A 7152-nucleotide genomic window follows, 5' to 3' on the forward strand; every position below is an offset into this window, starting at 1 on the left:
AGGAAAGTTATGACCAACCTAGATAGCATATTCAAAAGCAGAGACATTCCTTTGCCAACAAGGTCCGTCTAGTCAAGGCTATGGTTTTTCCTGTGGTCATGTATGGATGTGAGAGTTGGACTGTGAAGAAAGCTGAGTGCTGAAGAATTGATGCTTTTGAACTGTGGTGTTGGAGAAGACTCTTGAGAGTCCCTTGGACTGCAAGGAGATCCAACCAGTCCATTCTGAAGGAGATCAGCCCTGGGATTTCTTTGGAAGGAATGATGCTAAAGCTGAAACTCCTGTACTTTGGTCACCTCATGCGAAGAGTTGACTCATTTGAAAAGACTGATGCTGGGAGGGATTGGGGGCAGGAGGAGAAGGGGACGACAGAGGATGAGATGGCTGGATGGCATCACTGACTCAATGGACGTGAGTCTGAGTGAACTCTGGGAGCTGGTGATGGACAGGGAGGCCTGGCGTGCTGCAATTCATGGGGTCACAAAGAGTCGGACACGACTGAACGACTGAACTGAACTGAACTGAAAGGGTCCCCCTAAGAATGCTATGCTTAGGTTCTCTGAGTCAGAGAAGTCAGCAAAGGGCCTGGCCTGGGGAAGGAAGGTTGGGTTATGAATACAATAGAAACCGTCTCGTTTATTTGTTAGTTTGCATTTACTGTGGGTCTCTCCCTCCCCACCCTCGATGCCATCTCACTTCTAGATTTATTTGCCTTTCTCCTTCTGTTTGACTGAAGGGGAACAGATGGTTCAGGGACAGTCTCTGGCGAGGTCAGCGAGTCTGCCTCTGCACCTCTAAGAAGGCTGGCCGTGGCGGGAGGAGTGGGCAAGGGGAGGAATTGGCGTCAGGTGTCCAGCGCCAGCCTGATGGTGGTGGCCAGCATCCCAGTGCTAAAACCCAGCACTACAGAGCGTTGACTGCACATCCAGGACCTTGCAGCACATCCTGTATCCTTCGAGAAACTTTTAAAATCCCCACCAGCCAGACACCCCCAAGTTTTCCCAGTTGACAGAGTTGGGTGGGCAAGCACAGGATACAGTGCTCATTTCTAGGCACTAGGAGTTGGTGAAGCCCCGGAACCAAGGAGTTTGGGCGCTAAATTCCACCAAGTCTTAAACCAGACCCCAAAGGAGGCCGGGGGGCGGACAGAGCAGAAACCTCTGCCAGGCCAGGCATTCTCAAGCTCTTGGGGTTTGTTTGGGGCGAGAGGAGCGAAAAGCAGTATCTGGACTCCGAAGTAGGAGTTTTGACCTTAAAAGTTCGCTTGGTGGTGCTCTCAGTGTCCTTGTGTTCCTGGGGTCTTGGCACCTAAGAAGGCCTGATTAACTGGTCCCCTCCTGGACTGGGGCTGAGTCACCTTCTCAAACCAGCCTCTCCCCCTGTCACCCGGCTCCACAGTGTCCCTCCACCCTGCGATTCCCTATCTCTGTCCAGAGTTGTCTGTTTTCCATCTTTCATTCCACAGGTATGAATGGAGCGCCTACACAGTCCCAGGCCTTGTGCTGGGAAGCTCAGAGGGAACGAAAGAGGCTCCAGCCCCTGGCTTCGGGGCTTCCCGTCGCTGGTGGGAGATGACATCTTGACAAATGACCACACCTCTCATCACTTTACCGAGGCGTCAGTGCCCCAGAGAGACAGGCTGCTGAGGGGATAAGGCAGCCCAGCCTATCCTAGAGGTCAAGCAGGCGCTCAGAGGAGGCAATACTGAAACCAAGAGGGGTCAGAAGGACAGAGAGCAGATCTTCAGAGGAAGCAGCAGGGAGGGGAGGGTGGCAAGCCCTGGGGCAGCACATGGTGAGCTTAGGAGTCTGGAGCCGCCGAGATGGAGTCAGAAGCTCTGTGCTTCAGTCCACACACATTCCCCCTGTTGTCTCCAGACCCCACTGAGCACTGTCCTACCAGAGGCTGTTTTGTAAATGAGATGCTTTTCTGAGGCTGCCCGGGTGGTAGATGAGCAGGTCCTTCCATCTTACAAGAGATGCACCTTGAGTACCTCTGGGTACCAGGGGATGATAGGGAAGGGAAACCTCAGAGTTTACCATAGAGACCACCATGGACCCCACACCTAAGACAGGTCAGACATCAGGAGGAAAGGCAGGAATAGGAAGTGAAGGGGCGTGTGTCTTAGTGTGTGTGTGTGGCGGGGTGGGGGTGGGGGGCCTGCAACTGTGGAGGTGACTCCCTAGCACCCAGGAGGGACCCCAGGGACACAGAGGTTCAAGACTTGTCCTTCCCAGCCCAGGCAGATAGCTCAAGGATGAGACTCTAACACCAACTGCCAAACCACTTACCTGATGGAATCACCTTTTCAAAGAGCCAATGACTCCAACCAAAGCCACTCATAGGCTGTGGAAGGTCTGGGTGCCATGAAGATGTGGGAGATTCTGCTGTAGAATATAATGGAGCAAGAGCCCATAGAATCTATGGGGTTTGCTGGAAGACTTTGTGACTAATATCTGTTTAGTTTCTTAGATGCTATAACTGGGACTTCCCACTTGTAGGAAGGACTAATAATCCAGTAGTAAGGACTCAGCACTCTCACTGCCATGAGCCCACGTTCAATCCCTGGTCAGGGAACTAAGATCTCACAAGTCACAGGGCACCTCCAAAAAATTAAAAAATAGAATAAAAGGCTGCAATCAATTTCATCACACACTCCCACCGTGTAGAGAAGGCCACGTCCTCACAAGGTCACACTTGTACATTAGGATAAGTATGAATGTCCTAGCCTTTCCCCACCAGTAACCATGATTAACAAGTTTGGGAAGGGTCCTTTGAGTCTTTTTTCTAGTTAAGCCCATTTTCTGCACACAACCTATAAAGGAGAGCTTATTCTTTCCTATTTGACGTGAGTTTTCCACGTGGCAATATTCTTGGCTATTCTTCACTGTTATCTGCAGCTCCATCTCATTTTGCAGCTTCTGCACAATCCAAGGGTGGAGACAGTTTGGTGATGACTAATCTTTCCCTTGTTGATTGTATTTCATGCTATTTGCCCGAGCTTCCATCACACTATCTTTTTACCTGTCTTATGTCAAGAATTCTCCTAGAATTTGTGTTTGAGGTTTGGGTATATGGAATTGTGGTGTGTACATTTGTGTGTGTTTGAGTTTGGAGAGAGAACACTCGTGTTACAGCTTGCAGATGGAGAGACGTATCCATCAGCATTGATTTTTACATTCCTCCTGTTTGAAGCGCTACCGCCGTCACTTCCTGAATTCCCTTATAGGCGTGGGGCTGTCGCTGTCCTGCGTGTTGGTTAAATCCTCTATTCCTACCCCTGTTTCAAGACAGAGGGCAAAATCTCTCAGACTCGTTCCCATACCTGCCTCATCTCACTGCCTTCATCCTCCTTGAGAGCTTCACAATCTATCTGCTCTGCTCCAGCACTCAACCTACGCTCTTCCCTCCTCCTCCCAAAAATCTTGCTTTAAGTAGAATTGCTCTAAATGTACAGACAGGTCTTGAGACACCTGAGATCTTTATACTGATGCAGCTGAGATTTGGTCCCTTTTTTGTCTAGGAAGGACAATAAAACACCAGCTTCCTGATGCAGAGCCCTCGGGTGAGAAAAATAAAAATCTGGATGGGTGACCCAGAGGCTGGCCACAAGGGCATAGAGTCCTCAGTGACTCACTGGCGCCCTGGCCTCTGGCGGGCTTCCTGGATTTCTTCCAAAGGACACAACCCCAGGCAAGGGTGTGCCGGCAGGGCTCCCAGCCCTGAGGGGACCCACCCACCTCAGGGTCCCGTGCAAGTTATTTTCAGTAGCTGCTGTTTGTATCAACCTCTATCCTCATAGGAACTCTTCCTGTAGGTAGGGATGAAATAGATTTTTTTTTAAATAGCTGATTCATATATTGATCACTTCGGTTCAGGGCTTCCCTGATAGCTCAGTTGGTAAAGAATCCACCTGCAATTCAGGAGAACCCAGTTCCATTCCTGGATCAGGAAGATTCGCTGGAGAAGGGACGGGCTACCCACTCCAGTATTCTTGGGCTTCTCTTGTGGCTCAGCTGGTAAAGAATCTGCCTGCAATGCAGGAGACCTGGGTTCAATCCCTGGGTTGGGAAGATCCCCTGGAGAAGGGAAAGGGCACTCACTCCAGAATTCTGGCCTGGAGAATTCCACAGACTGTATAGTCCATGGGGTCACAAAGAGCCGGACACGACTGAGCAACTTTCACTTTCACATTGATCACTAGTGAGTGCTTTCTTTCATTGTTCAAAAACTTTGAGTAGACTTTCGTTCAATAAATATTTATTCTATACCTCATGTCCTAGCCAAAGAAAAAAGCTGTGAACACATCCAACATCTGGAGGTGAGGACCACTGAGTGAAATGAAGAAAGAGGAGGGAGGCAGGTGGGATGCTGGAGTGGTGGGGACAAGGCCTCAGGAGCCAGTGCAATTTAAACAGGGTGTCATAATGGAAAAGAAGATAAAAAAGAATGTGTGTATGTGTAACTGAGTCACTTTGCTGTATAGCAGAAATTAATATAACATTATAAATCAATTATATACTTCAATAAAAAATAAGTCATAAAACAAAGGGAGAGAATGGACACATTTATATGTATGGCTAAGTCCCTTTGCTGTTCAGCTGAAACTATCACAACATTGTTTGTTGTTCTGCTATATCCCAAAACAAAAGAAAAATTTTTTAAATAAATAAAGTCTCAGAAGAGACTTCACCCAGCTTATATATATAAATAATCACAACTTGCAATTATTTTGTTTAATTATAAATTTGCCATCCATCTTTTCCACAAGAGTGGGAGCTTTAGAATAGTGGGGTCCTCTCTGTCCCCAAGATCCTGGTTGATGCCTGTGGCATGTCAAACTCTCACTCTGGGTGTAATCCTTGAAGGAGACACGTAGCTAAGCAAGATCCAGGTCTCAGGGAGAAAGTGGATTAATCCAGAGTGGGCTGGATATGTTAGTGCAGTATACATACAATCACTTGTGGTTTTCCTTGAAATGGAGGGTCTGGGTCTGGGATTTTGCATTTCTAACAAGATCCTGGGGATGTGGTGGCCCTAATTCTCAGATATCACTCGCTGTTTGTTTAAATGCCTTACGGTGTTGGGCAACTTTAGGTCTTCCCCTGGCCTGACTAAAAAACACAATATGAAAGAGGAACTGGTTATTCTTTTTTTAAGAGGGATTGGTTATTAGATGGCAAAAAATGGTTATTAATTTCTATCGGGAATAATAACCATGTTGGGGTTAGGTGATTAGAATGAAAATAAACAAGCAAACAATCTTTATCTGTTTATTTTTAGGTGAAATGATACAAAGTCTGGATTCGTTTTAAAATAATGATGGGGGAGTGGAGGATAAGGATGGAAAGCAAGTGGCAGGAAGTAGTGGTGATCAAACCAGCAGTGAGTCTGAGGGAGGGGGTGGGTCGCTGTACAAGTCTCTTTACTTTGGGATGGGTTTGAAAAGTTCTCCGATAATAACAAATAAAATGGAAATAAGATGTGAGCTCCATTTTCAAGAGAAGGCAGTTGAGCTAGAGTTGAAACAGGGTCGGGCACACAATAGCTGCTAGTACAAATCTAATTAACATCAGTCTTATTTAAAAGACTGAGTTCCACGAAGTCAGTGTCTCAGTAACCTGCATAACAGATCACATTCAGAAAGAAGTGTTTCATCTGTGGATTCTTCTTTTCCTTTTTGTGGGAGGTGTGGTCTAATTCCTTTCTCCTCCTGGGGCCACACCCAATGCATAACCATCCAACTTCACGAAAACTGCTATTAACATTTTCTTTTAACACAAATTATTCACTCACAAAGGAACGATTACAGATCTAAGGAACCACTGTTTATGCTGGCTACCTGGGAGGGCGAGGGGACGTGAATGGGTGGGAACACAGATTTGTATTCCCACTTTATAACTCTCTGTTGATTTTGTTTGCTTTAAAGTATATTTTTTCAGTTACCCACTAATGCATGAATATATTTTGGTTATAAAACATTCATGAAATATACATAAATGTACAGCTACAGAACATATGAATGTCCATTCCTTGGCTTTCTCCTAGAAGTCAGTCTTACTCCTGAGTTTAATCCCCAGATAACTGATATATCCTTGGAATCCTTTTTCTTTATGTTGTTGTTTAGTCGCTCAGTTGTGTCTGACTCTTCTGCGACCCCATGGACTGTAGTCTGCCAGGCTCCTCTGTCCATCGAATTTCCCAGGCAAAGATACTGGGGTGGGTTGCCATTTCCTTCTGCTGGGGATCTTCCTGACCCAGGGGTCGAACCTGAGTCTCCTGCATTGGCAGATGGATTCTTTACCACTGAGACCCAGGGAAGCCCTTTTTCTATATATTGAAGTATATATCTCTGCAAGCAGCTTTTATAAAGATTTTATTCTTTGCTATTTTACACAAATTTACCACCCAGCAATATAGTTGGCCGTGCTTCTGCATTATTAGCTACCGACATGTTTCATTTTTAAAAATACCTGCAAAAAAATGGATTTCAAATTAATCAATAAAAACAACCAATATTTCTCTCCTGGGGTAGAGGAGTCCTGCTGGATGACCTGAACTTGAAGGGTTTGTTATTTAGTAACTGAGAAAATATGTAGGAGAATCTAGAACTCTCATCATATCAGAGGGCAGTGAATCTATGAGGCACCTCCCTCCTCGTAATGTGGTGATGAAGGGAAGGCCTGGATGACCCAATGGGAGACAGAACCAAATGGCCTCGGCACAGGAACGAGGTGGTCTGAGAGAGCCCAGTGGATGACCGTGATTTCTCTGCACTTCCCAGGTTCAGCTGACTGTCAAAGATGGTTTGTTATCAAAGTTTAGATAAAAGCGGCCAAAATGACGCAGGCTCTGCTCACTCACAGGCTGTGTTACCCGAAGAAATAGCACTGATGCACCGCACAGATGGGTAGTCGAACAGGCTTCTCTGTTACTGAAATGCTGGAATTCTGAGCAGCCTGAGAAGACTCTGCTCTGGCCACTTGGAGATAGAGCCTGTTAGCAGGCAAATGCCCTCCAGCATTTTTAAGACATTTTAAGACATTAGCATGTCTTAAGCCTTTCCTAGGCTCCAGGCAGTAGGCTAAGCATTACCTTGCCGATCCACAAATAACCACTGACCACCTACTACACATCTCCCAGGATTACAGG

The sequence above is a fragment of the Bos javanicus genome, chromosome 13, assembly GCF_032452875.1.
Source record: "Bos javanicus breed banteng chromosome 13, ARS-OSU_banteng_1.0, whole genome shotgun sequence".
NCBI classification, from domain to species: domain Eukaryota; kingdom Metazoa; phylum Chordata; class Mammalia; order Artiodactyla; family Bovidae; genus Bos; species Bos javanicus.